At 43.3% G+C, this 21,504-nt stretch overlaps 1 pseudogene; it reads right to left on the reverse strand.

Moving 5' to 3' along the window:
- Positions 1–717: 717 nt before the first annotated feature.
- The window catches only part of LOC127317037 (protein DETOXIFICATION 16-like), a 34,208-nt pseudogene continuing 13,421 nt past the window's right edge, over positions 718–21,504 (reverse strand).

The raw sequence follows: 21,504 nt of genomic DNA on the forward strand, positions 1-21,504 counted from the left end.
CGGCTCGGATCGGAGCGGCGGCCTGGAACGGAGGTGGCGGCGCGGGCGATTTGGAGCGGGGCCGGGGGAGATCGGCGTCGAGCCGAAGGAGATCGGCGTCGGGCGTCGGGCCGAAGTCGGGCCCTGGCGCGCGGGCGGGCGAAATCGTGAAGAGAGCGGGCGAGCGGGCGTACGTTGCAGGGGCGAGATCCACGCGCGCGGGCGGCGGACTCGCGTTGACGGGAGGAGCCTGGCGTGTCCTGGCGACGGGCGGAGCAGGCAGGGGATCGAGGCCGGGGAAACCAGGCGGACGGCCGCGGACGGAGGAGCACGGCCGGGGATTCGATCGGGCAGCAGGGAGCAGGAACAGACGGGCGAGAAAAAAAAAAGAGGCAGCGGCTGCGGCCGAGTCGCGGCGGCAAGATGCCGGGGCGTGCGGCGGCGGCTGCTGCGATGGAGGAGGAGGAGCTAACCTAAAGCTCTGATACCATGTTAGAGCAATATGCATGTTGTATTACCAGGGGACCAAAGGCCACAATATATAGTACATGTACAGGTGCACATATGCAGAAAGGCCCCTAACATATGGGAAATTATAATAGACAGATATATACTTCTAACACAGTTTAGGCAAACCCGAACGTATGGATGAAGTTCATACAAAACATGAATTTATCTACGCGCATTAGAACTAAATAGTCCTGGAAAACTAGAAATGCATAGCCAAGCTTGTATATACTATAAATATACCTCCTTGTGCCAGTCGGTGCGCAGTGTAATGGCCACGAACAGCAATACCTGCACGAGACTGCCGCAGATGTTCCCCGCCCAAAGGCCCTGATCACGCAATATTTTCGAACTATTATTAGCTGGTTGTCGAACACAAAAGAGGTAACAATCAACTGGAGGAGCTAGGATTAGGCACCATTCCGCCCAAGCTCAGCACGAAGGCTAGGAGATAGGCTGGTTGTATGCCGACGATGTAGAACGCGCCGAGGTTGATGCAGGCACATATCTTCTGCCACCCACAGTCTCTAGCCACACCTGCAGACAAGTTAATCCATGAGACATCTCTAATACCGATATGGTAAGATAAACTGCTTCGCAGTTGAGGAGAGAACTCGATGGCTATTGGCATGGCCGGGTTGCATATATGCATCTGGTAATTACCTGAGAGAACACACTGAATTCCGTCAAGGAAGGTTGAAACTGCAATCAGCAGAACCATCTTGGCTACGTACATGATGACCTCCGCCTCGTTGCTGTAAACACGGCCCCACATGTAGCGCACAGAGACAAGTAGTACACTCATGATCAGACCTTCCGAGATGGTGAAGAACATGACGACGCGCACGGCAAGGCGGGCGGCCCATGGTTCGGCCCGCTCCAAGCTCGTTTGAAACTCGGGTACTGTAAGTTACCTCTTCAGCGTGTGGAGAACCGAGATCTATTTACGGAGGTCTGTACACGGTTGGAGGATACGGCGAGGGATACTTTTTCCCTACATGGGTGGCAGCATAGTCTACGGATAGTAGCTCCACCTAGCTCTTAGGCGTCATATGATTTATCGTTCCGATATGTATTTCGCCTATTTTTGTTTTATGTAACTTTGGTCACTTGAGACAACAAACGGCTGTGTGCATCCTGGTTATGCAGAGGCAGGATGTAATTGCTTCTTGAAGTAATAAAGCATCCTTTATCGAAAAAATGTATAGTAGTGTGATGAATGAGTGAGATATATAACTAGCCGGCATAATTAGTCTGCCTTGGTGGTTTGCTTACCTTATGGAGGCTCCGAGGCCGAAGGGTATCATGAACAGGAAGGTCGAGGTGTTCATTCTGTCGTCGTCAGAAAAAACAGAGGCAACATGTGTGAGGACACGAAGAAAATTAACATACTCCCTCCGTCCAACAAAAAAAAGATGTCGAAGACTTATCTAAATTCGTATGTATGATACATCTAAATTTAGAGCAACATACGGCATCATTTTATGGAGAGGTAGTATAAAGAATCGCGGCAATTTGGGATTGTCTTACGTGATCGACAGGACCGATGTTTCCAGCTCGGGGTTTGGAAGAAGCCCTGAAAGCAGCACGAGGGTCTCGAACGACCACCACTCCAGACTGCGCGCAATTCCACCATATCAAAACATGGATAATGATCACAGTTCACAACATTAGAGCACTGGATCGAACAAATTGAGCTCCAGATCTCACTCACCACACCATGAGAGCAGACGGAACGGCGAGCCTGAAGAAGCTGAGCAAGTCATGGAAGGCTTCCACGGAGAACCCCGTCCAAGTCTTCTTGCAAGAGCTCGACACCCTCACGTACACGGCCAGAACGATCACGTTGATCCAGTAGGAGATGGCGATGCTAAGAGCCGCACCCCTACTTCCCAGCCCGAGGCCATGCACCAGCAGCCAGCAGACGGGGAGGTGGAAGAGCGCAGTCACTGCGGCGCTCAGCATCACCGGGAGCACGATGTTCTGAGTCTGCAGGAACCGGACGTGGCACTGCAGAAGGCCGTAGGCGAAGAGCGCCAGAATCATCCACCGGGTGTAGGTGCCGGCCTCCATGGCGATGTCCTCGTCCTGGCCGAACAGGAGCAGGATGTTGCCGGTGTAGAACCACAGGACGGCCAGCGGGACGCTGACCAGGGTGAGTATAAGCATTGCCCGTTGCTTGTAGATGCCGAGAAGATGGTATTGCCTGGCTCCATATGCTTGGCCGCACAGGGTGTCCAGAGCACATGCCATGCCAAGCTGCTCATGAATGTAGAAATATTAGCGCCTGTTTGAATTATTAGTACTACGTATAATTTGGAATATAGGGTGTACCTTATTAAAAAAGTTATAAATAGGAAGTATTAAAGTAGTCATAAAAACAAAAAATAGAGCAGTACACTCTGCTGAGCACTGTGAGCCCTTGGTCTGAAAGTTCTCTCTCTACCACTCACGCAGAAAGATTCATATTACTAAACATAAATAAACATTTCTATGTCACTACCAAAAGCCATCATGCCTAGACATATCAAACAAACATAACAATAAAGTTGATACATGTTTTACATTGGTTGACGTTTTTATAAAGCTTTCATACAACCTGATCTAATGGCGGTAAAATTGGTAGTACGGGACGGATGGTACCAAGAGCGTGGGACGGTAAAAAAGTATGCGAAACCGGCACCTGTAATATTTTTTACACAAATGCTAGAAAACAACGCCCATTTAGAGCATATAGTACTTATTGTCGGGATATCACGATCGAGTGTTGCGACTACTCATAATAGGATATGATAGATAGTATCATGCATTCATATGCATGCAAAATACTAATGCCTTAGTATAGTTAGTGCTGAAATATATCATATTGCTATCATAGGCAAATGCCATAGTATAGCATGTAGAACTATAGAAAATAATATCATTTAAAAAATAAATCTTATATACAATTTGCATTAAAATTCTAAATCAATAAATATAAATAGATTATGATAGTACTATATGATGATAGTATGATTTGCATCAAGGAGAAAGTGATACAATGCCTGAAGACTGAATCTAGTTATGATAGTACTACATGATAATGTCATGATACTCCTAGAAGGAGTAATATGAATGCATTGTGACTAGTCTGAGCCACAAGTTTGCGGTAGTATATCCCAGAGTCATTAAGGTTCTGAACCCTCCTCCCTAGCCTCCTCCCAACCCTAGCCTACACCGCACCCCTTCTCCCAACCCTCCCGCCGCCGTCGGCAGCGCCGCCGGGGCAAAGATCTCGGGGCATGGCGGCGGCGGGGGCCTCCCCTCGTGGTGCGTCGGGAACGGCGGCCAAAGGAGCCTCTCATGCGGCGGCGGCCCTTCCGCCTCCCGGGGCAGCGGCGGCCAGATGAGGATGTAGGGGCGGCGGCGGCCCTCCCGGGGTCGATCCTGCTGCGGGCTGCGGCCTCTCCGCCTCCCATCGGTGGCATGCCGGCGGTGGTGGCTGGTGGAGGCGGGCGCCTTTCCCTCTGCTTCTCGCCGGTGAGGGGTGATGATCTTGAGCTTCTCCCGCGGTACGAGGACGCCCGGGGCAGCAGCCTTGGGTTCGGCGGTGGAGGTGACCCTCTTCTTCGCCGGAGAGGATCGGCCTGCGGTTGGTGGTGGTGGATCCCTTGATCTATCACCGTGTTCTGGCGGCGAGATGGAGGGGCTTGGAAGCCGGCGATGGTGTCGCCGGTGGAGGGTTGGAGTGGCCAGCCCAGGGTGGTCGCCGACGTGGGGGTCCGACCTGAATAAAGGCGGCAGTCCTAGGGCCTCTCTTGCGTGAAGAGGAGGACCTATCGGAGGCCTGGACTCGTGATCTGGCCGGAATGGCCAGCCCAGGGTGGTCGCCGACGTGGGGGTCTGACCTGAATAAAGGCGGCAGTCCTAGGGCCTCTCTTGCGTGAAGAGGAGGACCTACCGGAGGCCTGGACTCGTGATCTGGCCGGAGTGTTGAGTTCCGAAAGGCTCCGCCGGCGAATGTAACAGTGTTTTTGCCTGGAATTTGCTGGATCGGTGGTATTCGGTCGTGCGCACCCATGCTTTTATTCCGACCGATTGGTTCTGGAGGGAGCGGCGCGAAGCTCTTTTTCTGTGTTGACATCAAGTGACTACGGATCCATGATGAAAGTCGGAAGAATAGAATTTCATGAAGGCCGGAGGGGAGGACTAGCTAAGGGAGATTCAAGTCTCCGCGCTGTTGAGGGACTTGCTTGGTGTTCCGGGCTTCATAACAGCGGTGTGAAAGTGGGGGCGACAACACAGGTGAAGTTCAGAGTCCTACCTTTCAGGGTGAAAACCCAAGGTCTGACCTTAACTGGTTGTGCCTGGCAATGACCTTGTTGGAGGTATTGTTTTAAGAGCGGGGACTATCTTCAAGGTGAAAACCTAAGATCTTTGATCGGGCGACGACGGTGTTAGAACACTGTTCCCTTCTTGGAGGCGTCGTTTTTGAAGAGTCTGTTTTTCAGGTGTTGTCTTGGCGGTGGATGTATTGCTGTTGTTAGGCCCGAGATACTGTAGTGGTACTTTTGTTTCTTAGTTTTCTTTTCGTTTTTTGGCTGTATGCATCCAGAGTGCTATTAGGGTGGTGCGTTGTTCAGAGACCGGGTGTAATTGGTATCTTTTGATATTAATATATTCTCTTTATCCAAAAAAGAGACATTAAGGTCCGTCCGGTTTAGTGTTGAAGATCACGCATGATGTTTTTTCTTCTTCTTTTGGGTTAACTTACTGGTGTTAGAAAATCTTCGTCAAGCTGTCGAATTTTGGACCGAGCACGATTAGCTAGGCAATTGATTACACTATTCCACGGAGAGAGCCGATTCGTTTCTGAGTGAACACATGGACTGCGTGGTTGAAAACTAATCCCATGGCCTGTGCTCCGGTGTCCCCCGGCGAACGACGTTCAGTGGTAAACGTGCGTTTGGTTCGTGACCAGAAAATATGGATGATCCCATCTTAAAAGCCGAATATTTCTGAGAAAGACTGAACCATATGATCCGTGAATTTCATGACTAATCTCACTAGCCGCCTGAGAATCCATGGCCGTCGACGCGACTCCGACACCTGCCACCGTCGTATGTGTGGCTCCCCAGCTCAGCGGCGACCACCATGTCACGGCGAGCGGTGGGCTTGCTTTTCCGCGTGGCTCCCCAGCTCGATATCGGCGGCCTCCAGGACGCGGTAAGCGGCGGGCTTGATTTTCAACGTGGCTCCCTAGCTCGGCGGCGGCGGCCTCCATGGCGTGGCGAGCAACGAGCTTGCTACGTCTGCGCCACACCCAGTCGAAGAAACGGCCTCGCTAAGTATGTGCGAGTGGTGACCTTGCTAAGCACGGGTAGGCGGCCGTCCGCTAGGTCCGGCCTCCACCACAAAGGGAAAATGACCCGTTAATTACATATTAACCGGTGTGTTAATGTCATATTTATATTTTCTATTAATCGTTAATTAAACATATTTTATCTCATCCCGTACATGTTTGCCCATGAACCAAACACACTTGTTAAGTCAACCCACGAAGGGGTATCAGCAGGTCCTAGCCGTCTAAATAAAACAAAACTTAGAGGGGGGGACACCGGAGCAATAGCCTAATCCCATACGTTGACTGCAAGGGTGGCTACAGAAGTGGTGGATTTGTCATCGTACACGTAATTTTTTTTTTTACGAATTTGCTAAGTTTCAGTCAGCTAACTTATGTTATGTCTCAGTCGTTTTTGTGTCCGTTGGATTTGTGTGTGCATCAAGATTTGTGTCAGCCCAGTCAGCCCGTTATGTTGTCTAGTTGGGCCCAGATTGTTATTTGGGTTGTGGTCTGGTAGTTGTTGGGCTTTTTTTGTTGCCTACCGTTGCCTGTGTGGGTCCCGCTTGTCTGTCTCTGGTAGTAGTGAGCGTATCATCCACCGCTTTTTCCTCTCCTATCCATTCCACTGTTCAAACCACGGAGCGGCAGAGGGAGAAGCAGGGGACGGGGGGCGAGGCGTTGCTTCCGTCGGTGGGGAGGCGTCGCCAGCGTCGCAGGAGGGAGGCGTCGCCGGCGTTGCAGGAGGGAGGCGTCGCCGGCGTTGCAGGAGGGAGGCGTCGCCGGCGTCGCCTGATGGAGGACTCGGCGGCGTCGCAGGAGGGAGGTGTCGCCGGCGAAGAAGGAGAGATGGGTTCGCCGCCTCGGAGGAGTGAGGCGTCTCCTGCGTTGGAGGCGGTCAGGATATCGACGGGGGAAGGTGAGAAGGTTCTCTCTCTGCTGGTTTTTTGCTCTGTATTTGCTAGTTGCGGACCAAATCTGGGTGTCAATTCGTCGAATCCCTATGTAACCAGCCTTGAATATCTTGTCTATATGATGATGCTAGTCGATTATGCTTGTTTTTTGAGCATTAAGGTTGGTTCATCGAGAGATATGGTAGGTTTTTGTGGTATGTTCGTGTGCGTTTTTCAGGATGGAGAGATCTGGTAGATTTGCCTCGTTGTTTGTTCATGTCCTTTTCACTTGCTATTTTGAAACCTGGAATGATAGGGAGAAAGTAGTTGTCCTCTTGTGTGGGTTCGTTGTCTAGTTGGTGCGATTTTCGTGGATCTCTGGCTGGTAGTGTTCTATAATTTTTCAGAAGTGAAATTGGTTGGCTGTACTGCATGCCTTCAAAGTACAATAGCTGGTCCTGTTTTTTTAAGTTGCTTTAATGATTGGGTTAACATAGTTTCAAACTGCCTATAGTCATGTTTAATTGTGTAGTTGTCTTGAGTAATTGAAAGTAAAATCAGTGGTGAGAACAAATAGTTTTAAAGTGCTTGGATGCTTGTATCCTAAATTTAATTTGCAAGGTACTACCCCTTTGGTCATGTTTTTCATCTTTTTTATCTAATTCTTTGATAGCGATCATGGATACTGAAGTCCAAATGGATTATTCATTTGATGGGTATTATATCAATGATGGCCATCAGAATGTTGCAGAAAATGAAGCCAATCATTATGAATATGTGAGTGATGATGATTTGTCGCAGGAGATTATAAGGCTGGTATGATCCTTTGATCTTTTTTTTGCTTTTTGCTGCTGTTGAAACTGAATTTGTTACTTTTGCTCTTATATTTGGAGCTTCAATCTGAGCATTCTCTTTTACTTTTTTTTATAGATTATCAATAGTGTTCAAAAGAAAGAGAGACGTAATAGTGCTAAGAAGAAGAAGAGAAAGGTTAGTCCCAACTTGGATTGGCATGTATGTAATTATCTCAAATTGCAACTCGTGTCGCAACTGTCCATATTTATATATTACTTGCAACCTTAGTCGCAACTTGGATTGGCATGTATGTAATTATCTCAATTTGCAACTCGTGTCACAACTGTCCATATTTATATATTATTTGCAACCTTAGTCGCAACTCGGATTGGCATATATAAACTTAGTGCTTTTATCAAGGATTTTTTGTCAATTAATATGCCAGTTGCAACAACAGTTGCAATTGACCTTTAACCTGAAGCAGGGGCGTAGCTGGAGTAAATATTTCCCCGATGCATGGCTAAACTTGGAGCGTTTGCTAGTTGAATTTTTGTCTAGTTGCAACTTTAGTTGGAATTGCGCCTTTTTACATAGTCAATTATGCTAATTGCAACCTTAGTCGCAACTATATCACTAGTTAGATTAATCGAAGCCGCCTAGTTGCAACCCTACTCGCAACTGCTTTTATTGAAATTCTTATGTCAGTTTCAAGCGTAGTTGCAAATCCTTTTTTGATTTTCTACCAGCATTGCATACCAAGTTTCAATACTGGTTGCAACTCAAGTTCCAATATTTCCAGTAGGAACTTAAAATGCTCTCGAGTTGCAACTAAAGTTGCAACTGATACTGTGAGTTGCAAGTTGCAACCACACTTGCAACTGAGTCAGGACTATATATTTTTGTAGTTGCACTTTTGCAATTTAGTATGTACTTCTGTTGTTTAATTTTCTACACTATCAGTTCTCGCTTCTTCCTTTTTATGTTTCTTTATTTTGGTAGAGGTATAATTTTGCAAGATCTGAAGTTAATGGCAGTGAAGCAGATAATGAGTTGAAAGCTTATAGCAGATGCAGTATCTCGTTCTTAAACAAAGTGTTTACAGCAGTTCGATCTAATAGCAACTATGTGCGTCTTGTCAATTGGATGGGTTTTGGCGAGGTTCTGAATATGGATGATTGTTGCGTGCCAAGGGAATTTGATCAATGGGTTGCAGACAATGTTTCTTGTTCTGATGAGGCTATTCAACTTGGCTCCAAATCAATCAAGTTGTCACCTGAAGCAGTTGTTGATACTTTTGGAACTCCTTCTGGTGAAATCCTTGTTGATAGTGACGAAGAATTAGGAAAAGTTGCTTTTCTTGCTCTTTTTGGCCTTATTGATGTTCCTTCAATCAAATTCTTTGGGAAAAAATTCTGTCTAAGGAGGTTCTCCCTGATGATGTTTTTTGCCGTTGTTTCATGGCGGTTTGTTTAGGAACTCTCTTCTGTCCAAACTCAAACACAAAAATTAGTACCAAGTACATGGGAGCTCTAGTAGTTGTTTATAGAATAAAAGATCGCAACTGGTCCAAGTTTATTCATGAGTGGATGATGATTTACATCAGGAAGTACCAGAATGAGCCACTTAATGCAAAACGACTAAATCGAACTCTTGGTGGATGTATATATCTTTTAGCGGTATGATTATCCTTCTCTAATTTAGTTTGTCAGTTTGCTATGAGCCACTTAGTTTGTTAGTTTTTTTCATAACTAATTTTGGTTTGGTTTTTCCAGATTCGTTGTCTTGATTTCGTGGACTTCAGTCCAATTCATATACCGTCAACATTGCCAAGAATCAGAATCTGGAAAGGGAATTTAATTAAAGTCTTCAGTGACATGTTCATTGGCACTAATGGAAAATACGGCGCTGATGTCTACGGGAGCTTCTATTCTTGTAGACAGTGTTGGGCCTCCAAGAGCAGAGGTTTGTAGAACAGCAGCAAGTTTCCCTTAAGTGGATCACCCAAGGTTTATCGATCTCAGGGAGGAAGAGGTCAAAGATATCCCTCTCATGCAACCCTGCAACCATAAAGCAAGAAGTCTCTTGTGTCCCCAACACACCTGATAGGTGCACTAGTTCGGCGAAGAGATAGTGAAATACAGGTGGTATGAATAAGTATGAGCAGTAACAACGGCACCGGAAAAGTGCTTTGCTGTCCAGGACTGGCATGTGGTTGATGGTGGTAATATTGCAGACAATACAAATGCAGTAGAACAGTAAACAAGCAGCGATAGCAGTATTTAGGAACAAGGCCTAGGGATCATACTTTCACTAGTGGACACTCTCAACATTGATCACATAACAGAATAAATAAATAGATGCTAGACTCTACACTCTCTTGTTGGATGATGAACACCACTAATTGCGTAGGGCTACAAGAACCCTCAATGCCGGAGTTAACAAGCTCCACAATATTCAATGTTCATATTTAAATAACCTTAGAGTGCAAGATAGATCAACACAACCAAACCAAGCACTAACATAGCGTGCACACTGTGACCATCACACTATGAAAGGAGGAATAGATCACATCAATACCATCATAGTAATAGTTAACTTCATAATCTACAAGAGATCACAATCATAGCATATACCAAGTACTTCATGATGCACACACTGCCAACATTACATCATGGAGGAGGAATAGACTACTTTAATAACATCACTAGAGTAGCACATAGATGAATTGTGATACAAAACTCATATGAATCTCAATCATGTAAGACAACTCATGAGATCATTGTATTGAAGTACATAGGAGAGAGATTAACCACATAGCTACCGGTACAGCCCCGAGCCTCGATGGAGAACTACTCCCTCCTCATGGGAGATAGCAGCGGTGATGAAGATGGCGGTGGAGATGGCAGCGGTGTCGATGGAGAAGCCTTCCAGGGGCACTTCCCCGTCCCGGCGGCGTGCCGGAACAGAGACTCCTGTCCCCCAGATCTTGGCTTCGCGATGGCGGCGGCTCTGGAAGGTTTCTCGTACCGTGGCTTTTCCGTATCGAAGATTTAGGTCAGGGACCTTTTTATAGGCGAAGAGGCGGCGTCAGAAGGTCAAAGGCGACGACACACTAGGGGGGCGCGGGCCCCCCCTTGGCCGCGCCAGGGTCATGTGTGGTGGGCCTGTGGCCCCCCTCTGGCCTCTCTCGGGTGTTCTGGAAGCTTCGCGTGATCCTAAGATGTTGGGCGTTGATTTCGTCCGATTCCTAGAATATTTCCTTACTAGGATTTCTGAAACCAAAAACAGCAGAAAACAGGAACTGGCCCTTCGGCATCTCGTCAATAGGTTAGTTCCGGAAAACGCATAAAAACGATATAAAGTGTGCATAAAACATGTAGATATCATCAATAATGTGGCATGGAACATAAGAAATTATCGATACGTCGGAGACGTATCAGCATCCCCAAGCTTAGTTTACGCTCGTCCCAGGTGTAAACGATAACAAAGATAATTTCTGGAGTGACATGCCATCATAACCTTGATCATACTATTGTAAGCACATGTAATGAATGCAGCGATCAAAACAATGGTAATGCAATGAGTAAACAACTGAATCATAAAGCAAAGACTTTTTATGAATAGTACTTTCAAGACAAGCATCAATAAGTCTTGCATAAGAGTTAACTCATAAAGCAATAATTCAAAGTAAAGGTATTGAAGCAACACAAAGGAAGATTAAGTTTCAGCGGTTGCTTTCAACTCATAACATATATATCTCATAGATAGTTGTCAATGCAAAGTAATATAACAAGTGCAATATGCAAGTATGTAGGAATCAATGCACAGTTCACACAAGTGTTTGCTTCTTGAGATAGAGAGAAATAGGTGAACTGACTCAACATAAAAGTAAAAGAATGGCCCTTCGCAGAGGGAAGCATCGATTGCTATATTTGTGCTAGAGCTTTGGTTTTGAAAACAAGAAACAATTTTGTCAACGGTAATAATAAAGCATATGTGTTATGTAAATTATATCCTACAAGTTGCAAGCCTCATGCATAGTATACTAATAGTGCCCGCACCTTGTCCTAATTAGCTCGGATTACCTGGATTATCATCGCAATACATATATTTTAACCAAGTGTCACAAAGGGGTACCTCTATGCCGCCTGTACAAAGGTCTAAGGAGAAAGCTCGCATTGGATTTCTCGCTTTTGATTATTCTCAACTTAGACATCCATACCGGGACAACATAGACAACAGATAATGGACTCCTCTTTAATGCTTAAGCATTCAACAACAGTTAATTTTCTCATATGAGATTGAGGATATTTGTCCAAAACTGAAACTTCCACCATGGATCATGGCTTTAGTTAGCGGCCCAATGTTATTCTCTAACATTATGCATGCTCTAACCATTTTAGTGGTAAATCTCCCTTACTTCAGACAATATGAACATGCATAGCAACTCACATGATATTCAACAAAGAGTAGTTGATGGCGTCCCCAGGAACATGGTTATCGCACAACAAGCAACTTAATAAGAGATAAAGTGCATAAGTACATATTCAATACCACAATAGTTTTTAGGCTATTTGTCCCATGAGCTATATATTGCAAAGGTAGAGGATAGAAATTTTAAAGGTAGCACTCAAGCAATTTACTTTGGAATGGCGGAGAAATACCATGTAGTAGGTAGGTATGGTGGACACAAATGGCATAGTGGTTGGCTCAAGTATTTTGGATGCATGAGAAGTATTCCCTCTCGATACAAGGCTTAGGCTAGCAAGGTTATTTGGAACAAACACAAGGATGAACCGGTGCAGCAAAACTCACATAAAAGACATATTGCAAACATTATAAGACTCTACACCGTCTTCCTTGTTGTTCAAACTCAATACTAGAAATTATCTAGACCTTAGAGAGACCAATTATGCAAACCAAATTTTAGCAAGCTCTATGTATTTCTTCATTAATAGGTGCAAAGTATATGATGCAAGAGCTTAAACATGAGCACAACAATTGCCAAGTATCAAATTATCCAAGACATTCTACCAATTACTACATGTAGCATTTCCCGTTTCCAACCATATAACAATTAACGAAGCAGTTTCAACCTTCGCCATGAAAATTAAAAGCTAAGAACACATGTGTTCATATGAACCAGCGGAGCGTGTCTCTCTCCCACACAAGCATTTATTCAAACAAAAACAAAAACAAAAACAAACAGACGCTCCAAGTAAAGTACATAGGATGTGACCGAATAAAAATATAGTTTCAAGAGAAGGAACCTGATAATTTGTCGATGAAGAAGGGGATGCCTTGGGCATCCCCAAGCTTAGACGCTTGAGTCTTCTTGAAATATGTAGGGATGAACCACCGGGGCATCCCCAAGCTTAGAGCTTTCACTCTTCTTGATCATATTGTATCATCCTCCTCTCTTGACCCTTGAAAACTTCCTTCACACCAAACTCGAAACACACTCATTAGAGGGTTAGTGCATAATCAAAAATTCACATGTTCAGAGGTGACACAATCATTCTTAACAGTTCTGGACATTGCACAAAGCTACTGTAAGTTAATGGAACAAAGAAATCCATCCAACACAGCAAAAGAGGCAATGCGAAATAAAAGACAGAATCTGTCAAAACAGAACAGTCCGTAAAGACGAATTTTATTGAGGCACCAGACTTGCTCAAATGAAAATTCTCAAATTTAATAAAAGTTGCGTACATATCTGGGGATCACTCACGTAAATTGGCATAATTTTATGAGTTACCTACAGAGAATTAGGCCCAGATTCGTGACAGCAAGAAATCTGTTTCTGCGCAGTAATCCAAATCTAGTATGAACCTTACTATCAAAGACTTTACTTGGCACAACAATGCAATAAAGTAAGATAAGGAGAGGTTGCTACAGTAGTAACAACTTCCAAGACTCAAATATAAAATAAAAGTACTGTAGTAAAAAAAACACATGGGTTATCTCCCAAGAAGTTCTTTCTTTATAGCCATTAAGATGGGCTCAGCAGTTTTAATGATGCACTCGCAAGAAATAGTAGTTGAGGCAAAAGGAGAGCATCAAGAGGCAAATTCAAAACACATTTAAGTCTAACATGCTTCCTATGCATAGGAACCTTGTAAATAAATAAATTCAAGAAGCATAATGCAACAAGCATAGAAAGATAAAACAAGTGCAGCTTCAAAAATTTCAGCGCATAGAGAGGTGTTTTAGTAACATGAAATTTTCTACAACCATATTTTACTCTCTCATAATAACTTTCAGTAGCATCATGAGCAAACTCAACAATATAACTATCACATAAAGCATTCTTATCATGAGTCTCATGCATAAAATAATTACTCTCCACATAAGCATTATCAATTTTATTAGTAATAGTGGGAGCAAATTCAACAAAGTAGCTATCATTATTATTCTCATCATCAAATATAGGAGGCATATTGTAGTCATAATCAAATTTATCCTCCATAACAGGTGGCACCAAAAGGCTACTATCATTATAATTATCATAAATAGGAGGCATATCATAATCAACATAAACTTTCTCCTCAATACCCGGAGGGCTAAAGAGATCATTTTCATCAAAACCGACCTCCCCAAGCTTAGAATTTTCCATAGCATTAGCAACAATAGTGTTCAAAGCATTCATATTAATAACATTCCCATTAGCATGCATATAAAGTTCCATGGGTTTTTTAATTCTCTCTTCAAACACATCATGTCCTAATTCAAGATAAAGTTCATAAAGATCTCTCATATTTTTGTTGTTTTCCATTATGCCAAACTAGTGTTAAACAAGAAACAAAAAGATGCAATTGCAGGATCTAAGGGAAATAGCTTCGAACACTCACAATGGCGCCAGAAAAGTACTGTTACCTGGAACCGGAGTATGAGTGCCTTTTACCTTTCCTCCCCGGCAACGGCGCCAGAAAAGTGCTTGATGTCTACGGGAGCTTCTATTCTTATAGACAGTGTTGGGCCTCCAATAGCAGAGGTTTGTAGAACAGCAGCAAGTTTCCCTTAAGTGGATCACCCAAGGTTTATCGATCTCAGGGAGGAAGAGGTCAAAGATATCCCTCTCATGCAACCCTGCAACCACAAAGCAAGAAGTCTCTTGTGTCCCCAACACACCTGATAGGTGCACTAGTTCGGCGAAGAGATAGTGAAATACAGGTGGTATGAATAAGTATGAGCAGTAACAACGGCACCGGAAAAGTGCTTTGCTGTCCAGGACTGGCGTGTGGTTGATGGTGGTAATATTGCGGACAGTACAAATGCAGTAGAATAGTAAACAAGCAGCGATAGCAGTATTTAGGAACAAGGCCTAGGGATCATACTTTCACTAGTGGACACTCTCAACATTGATCACATAACAGAATAAATAAATAGATGCTAGACTCTACACTCTCTTGTTGGATGATGAACACCACTAATTGTGTAGGGCTACAAGAACCCTCAATGCCGGAGTTAACAAGCTCCACAATATTCAATGTTCATATTTAAATAACCTTAGAGTGCAAGATAGATCAACACAAACAAACCAAGTACTAACATAGCGTGCCACTGTGACCATCACACTATGAAAGGAGGAATAGATCACATCAATACCATCATAGTAATAGTTAACTTCATAATCTACAAGAGATCACAATCATAGCATATACCAAGTACTTCATGATGCACACACTGCCAACATTACATCATGGAGGAGGAATAGACTACTTTAATAACATCACTAGAGTAGCACATAGATGAATTGTGATACAAAACTCATATGAATCTCAATCATGTAAGACAACTCATGAGATCATTGTATTGAAGTACATAGGAGAGAGATTAACCACATAGCTACCGGTACAGCCCCGAGCCTCGATGGAGAACTACTCCCTCCTCATGGGAGACAGCAGCGGTGATGAAGATGGCGGTGGAGATGGCAGCGGTGTCGATGGAGAAGCCTTCCGGGGGCACTTCCCCGTCCCGGCGGCGTGCCGGAACAGAGACTCCTGTCCCCCAGATCTTGGCTTCACGATGGCGGCGGCTCTGGAAGGTTTCTCGTACCGTGGCTTTTCCGTATCGAAGATTTAGGTCAGGGACCTTTTTATAGGCGAAGAGGCAGCGTCAGAAGGTCAACGAGGCGACGACACACTAGGGGGATCCTAAGATGCTGGGCGTTGATTTCGTCCGATTCCGAGAATATTTCCTTACTAGGATTTCTGAAACCAAAAACAGCAGAAAACAGGAACTGGCCCTTCGGCATCTCGTCAATAGGTTAGTTCCGGAAAACGCATAAAAACGATATAAAGTGTGCATAAAACATGTAGATATCATCAATAATGTGGCATGGAACATAAGAAATTATCGATACGTCGGAGACGTATCAGGCGCATGATGTCTACTTCCCCCTCCTTTTCCTGTAGACAGTGTTGGGCCTCCAAGAGCAGAGGTTTGTAGAACAGCAGCAAGTTTTCCCTTAAGTGGATCACCCAAGGTTTATCGAACTCAGGGAGGAAGAGGTCAAAGATATCCCTCTCATGCAACCCTGCAACCACAAAGCAAGAAGTCTCTTGTGTCCCCAACACACCAAATAGGTGCACTAGTTCGGCGAAGAGATAGTGAAATACAGGTGGTATGAATATATATGAGCAGTAGCAACGGTGCCAGAAAATAGCTTGCGGGCGTGTAGTTGATAGTGGTGGTATTGCAGCAGTAGTAACACAGTGAAACAGTAAACAAGCAGTAGTAACGCAGCAGTATTTAGGAACAAGGCCTAGGGATTACACTTTCACTAGTGGACACTCTCAACATTGATCACATAACAGAATAGATAAATGCATACTCTACACTTTTGTTGGATGATGAACGCATTGCGTAGGATTACACGAACCCTCAATGCCGGAGTTAACAAGCTCCACAATTTGTTCATATTTAAGTAACCTTATAGTGTAAGATAGATCAAAAGACTAAACCAAGTACTAACATAGCATGCACACTGTCACCTTCATGCATATGTAGGAGGAATAGATCACATCAATATTATCATAGCAATAGTTAACTTCGCAATCTACAAGAGATCATGATCATAGCATAAACCAAGTACTAACACGGTGCACACACTGTCACCTTTACACACGTGCAGGAGGAATAGAACTACTTTAATAACTTTGCTAGAGTAGCACATAGATAAATTGTGATACAAACTCATATGAATCTCAATCATGTAAAGCAGCTCATGAGATTATTGTATTGAGGTACATGGGAGAGAGATGAACCACATAGCTACCGGTACAGCCCCGAGCCACGATGGAGAACTACTCCCTCCTCATGGGAGCAGCAGCGGTGATGAAGATGGCGGTGGAGATGGCAGCGGTGTCGATGGAGAAGCCTTTCGGGGGCACTTCCCCGCTCCGGCAGCGTGCCGGAACAGAGACTCCTGTCCCCCAGCTCTTGGCCTCGCGATGGCGGCGGCTCTGGAAGGTTTCTGTGGTTTTCGTCAAACGGTGTCGAAGTTTTAGGTCACGACGGCTTAAATAGGCGAAGAGTCGGAGTCGGAGGGGCCACGGGCTGCCCAAACCATAGGGGGGCGCCCCCCCTGGCCGCGCCGGGGTGTGGTTTGGTGGCCCTGTCCCCCTTCTCTGGCGGTTCTCGTGTGTTCTGGATGCTTCCGGTGAAAATAGGAACTTGGGCGTTGATTTCGTCCGATTCCGAGAATATTTCGTTACTAGGATTTCTGAAACCAAAAACAGCAGAAAACAGGAACTGGCACTTCGGCATCTTGTTAATAGGTTAGTTCCAGAAAATGCACGAATATGACATAAAGTGTGCATAAAACATGTAGATAACATCAATAATGTGGCATGGAACACAAGAAATTATCGATACGTTGGAGACGTATCAGCATCCCCAAGCTTAGTTCTGCTCGTCCCGAGCAGGTAAAACGATAACACAGATAATTTCTGGAGTGACATGCCATCATAATCTTGATCATACTATTTGTAAAGCATATGTAGTGAATGCAGCGATCAAAACAATGTATATGACATGAGTAAACAAGTGAATCATATAGCAAAGACTTTTCATGAATAGTACTTCAAGACAAGCATCAATAAGTCTTGCATAAGAGTTAACTCATAAAGCAATAATTCAAAGTAAAGGCATTGAAGCAACATAAAAGAAGATTAAGTTTCAGCGGTTGCTTTCAACTTATAACATGTATATCTCATGGATATTGTCAACATAGAGTAATATAATAAGTGCAATAAGCAAGTATGTAAGAATCAATGCACAGTTCACACAAGTGTTTGCTTCTTGAGGTGGAGAGAAATAGGTGAACTGACTCAACATTGAAAGTAAAAGAATGGTCCTCCATAGAGGAAAGCATCGATTGCTATATTTGTGCTAGACCTTTGATTTTGAAAACATAAAACAATTTTGTCAACGGTAGTAATAAAGCATATGTATCATGTAAATTATATCTTACAAGTTGCAAGCCTCATGCATAGTATACTAATAGTGCCCGCACCTTGTCCTAATTAGCTTGGACTACCGGATCATCACAATGCACATGTTTTTACCAAGTGTCACAAAGGGGTACCTCTATGCCGCCTGTACAAAGGTCTAAGGAGAAAGCTCGCATTGGATTTCTCGCTATTGATTATTCTTCAACTTAGACATCCATACCGGGACAACATAGACAACAGATAATGGACTCCTCTTTTATGCATAAGCATGTAACAACAATTAATAATTTTCTCATTTGAGATTGAGGATATATGTCCAAAACTGAAACTTCCACCATGGATCATGGCTTTAGTTAGCGGCCCAATGTTCTTCTCTAACAATATGCATGCTTAACCATAAGGTGGTAGATCTCTCTTACTTCAGACAAGACGGACATGCATAGCAACTCACATGAAATTCAACAATGAATAGTTGATGGCGTCCCCAGTGAACATGGTTATCGCACAACAAGCAACTTAATAAGAGATAAAGTGCATAATTACATATTCAATACCACAATAGTTTTTAAGCTATTTGTCCCATGAGCTATATATTGCAAAGGTGAATGATGGAATTTTAAAGGTAGCACTCAAGTAATTTACTTTGGAATGGTGGAAAATACCATGTAGTAGGTAGGTATGGTGGACACAAATGGCATAGTGGTTGGCTCAAGTATTTTGGATGCATGAGAAGTATTCCCTCTCGATACAAGGTTTAGGCTAGCAAGGCTTATTTGAAACAAACACAAGGATGAACCGATGCAGCAAAACTCACATAAAAGACATATTGAAAACATTATAAGACTCTACACCGTCTTCCTTGTTGTTCAAACTCAATACTAGAAATTATCTAGACCTTAGAGAAACCAAATATGCAAACCAAATTTTAGCATGCTCTATATATTTCTTCATTAATGGGTGCAAAGCATATGATGCAAGAGCTTAATCATGAGCACAACAATTGCCAAGTATCACATTACCCAAGACATTAATAGCAATTACTACATGTATCATTTTCCAATTCCAACCATATAACAATTTAACGAAGAAGAAACTTCGCCATGAATACTATGAGTAGAAACCAAGGACATACTTGTCCATATGCTACAGCGGAGCGTGTCTCTCTCCCATAAAGTGAATGCTAGGATCCATTTTATTCAAACAAAACAAAAAACAAAAACAAACCGACGCTCCAAGCAAAGCACATAAGATGTGATGGAATAAAAATATAGTTTCAGGGGAGGAACCTGATAATTTGTCGATGAAGAAGGGGATGCCTTGGGCATCCCCAAGCTTAGACGCTTGAGTCTTCTTAATATATGCAGGGGTGAACCACCGGGGTATCCCCAAGCTTAGAGCTTTCACTCACCTTGATCATGTTGCATCATACTCCTCTCTTGATCCTTGAAAACTTCCTCCACACCAAACTCGAAACAACTCATTAGAGGGTTAGTGCATAATAAAAATTAACATATTCAGAGGTGACACAATCATTCTTAACACTTCTGGACATTGCATAATGCTACTGGACATTAGTGGATCAAAGAAATTCATCCATCATAGCAAAAGAGGCAATGCGAAATAAAAGGCAGAATCTGTCAAAACAGAACAGTTCGTATTGACGAATTTTAAAATGGCACCAGACTTGCTCAAATGAAAATGCTCAAATTGAATGAAAGTTGCGTACATATCTGAGGATCATGCACGTAAATTGGCTTAATTTTCTGAGCTACCTACAGGGAGGTAGACCCAGATTCGTGACAGCAAAGAAATCTGGAACTGCGCAGTAATCCAAATCTAGTACTTACTTTTCTATCAACGGCTTAACTTGGCACAATAAAACACTAAACTAAGATAAGGAGAGGTTGCTACAGTAGTAAACAACTTCCAAGACACAAATATAAAACAAAGTACTGTAGCAAAATAACACATGGGTTATCTCCCAAGAAGTTCTTTCTTTATAGCCATTAAGATGGGCTCAGCAGTTTTAATGATGCACTCGCAAGAAATAGTATTTGAAGCAAAAGAGAGCATCCAGAGGCAAATTCAAAACACATTTAAGTCTAACATGCTTCCTATGCATAGGAATCTTGTAAATAAACAAGTTCATGAAGAGCAAAGTAACAAGCATAGGAAGATAAAACAAGTATAGCTTCAAAAATTTCAGCACATAGAGAGGTGTTTTAGTAACATGAAAATTTCTACAACCATATTTTCCTCTCTCATAATAACTTTCAGTAGCAACATGAGCAAACTCAACAATATAACTATCACATAAAGCATTCTTATCATGAGTCTCATGCATAAAATTATTACTCTCCACATAAGCATAATCAATTTTATTAGTTGTAGTGGGAGCAAATTCAACAAAGTAGCTATCATTATTATTCTCATCAAGTGTAGGAGGCATAGTATAATCACAACAAAATTTACTCTCCATAGTAGGTGGCAACAAAAGACTACTATCATTATAATCATCATAAATAGGAGGCAAAGTATCATCAAAGTAAATTTTCTCCTCAATGCTTGGGGGACTAAAAAGATCATGAAAACCAGCTTCCCCAAGCTTAGAACTTTCTATATTATTATCAACAATGGTGTTCAAAGCGTTCATACTAATATTACTACCAGCATGCAAATAAGATTCCATAGGTTTTTTAATTTTCGCATCAAACAATCCATGTTTTAAATCAGGAAATAGAATAAGAAGATCATTCTTGTCCATTATGCCAAACTAGTGTAAACAAGAAACAAAAAGATGCAATTGCAGGATCTAAAGGAAATAGCTTCGAGTACTTACAACGGCGGAAAATAGCTTGGTAGCCGAGGTCCGGAGTGTGAGTACCTTTTACCTTTCCTCCCCGGCAACGGCGCCAGAAAATAGCTTGATGTCTACTTCCCCCTCCTTTTCCTGTAGACAGTGTTGGGCCTCCAAGAGCAGAGGTTTGTAGAACAGCAACAAGTTTTCCCTTAAGTGGATCACCCAAGGTTTATCGAACTCAGGGAGGAAGAGGTCAAAGATATCCCTCTCATGCAACCCTGCAACCACAAAGCAAGAAGTCTCTTGTGTCCCCAACACACCAAATAGGTGCACTAGTTCGGCGAAGAGATAGTGAAATACAGGTGGTATGAATATATATGAGTAGTAGCAACGGTGCCAGAAAATAGCTTGCGGGCGTGTAGTTGATGGTGGTGGTATTGCAGCAGTAGTAACACAGTGAAATAGTAAACAAGCAGTAGTAACGCAGCAGTATTTAGGAACAAGGCCTAGGGATTACACTTTCACTAGTGGACACTCTCAACATTGATCACATAACAGAATAGATAAATGCATACTCTACACTTTTGTTGGATGATGAACGCATTGTGTAGGATTACACGAACCCTCAATGCCGGAGTTAACAAGCTCCACAATTTGTTCATATTTAAGTAACCTTATAGTGTAAGATAGATCAAAAGACTAAACCAAGTACTAACATAGCATGCACACTGTCACCTTCATGCATATGTAGGA

Source organism: Lolium perenne, chromosome 7 (assembly GCF_019359855.2).
Source record: "Lolium perenne isolate Kyuss_39 chromosome 7, Kyuss_2.0, whole genome shotgun sequence".
NCBI lineage: Eukaryota > Viridiplantae > Streptophyta > Magnoliopsida > Poales > Poaceae > Lolium > Lolium perenne.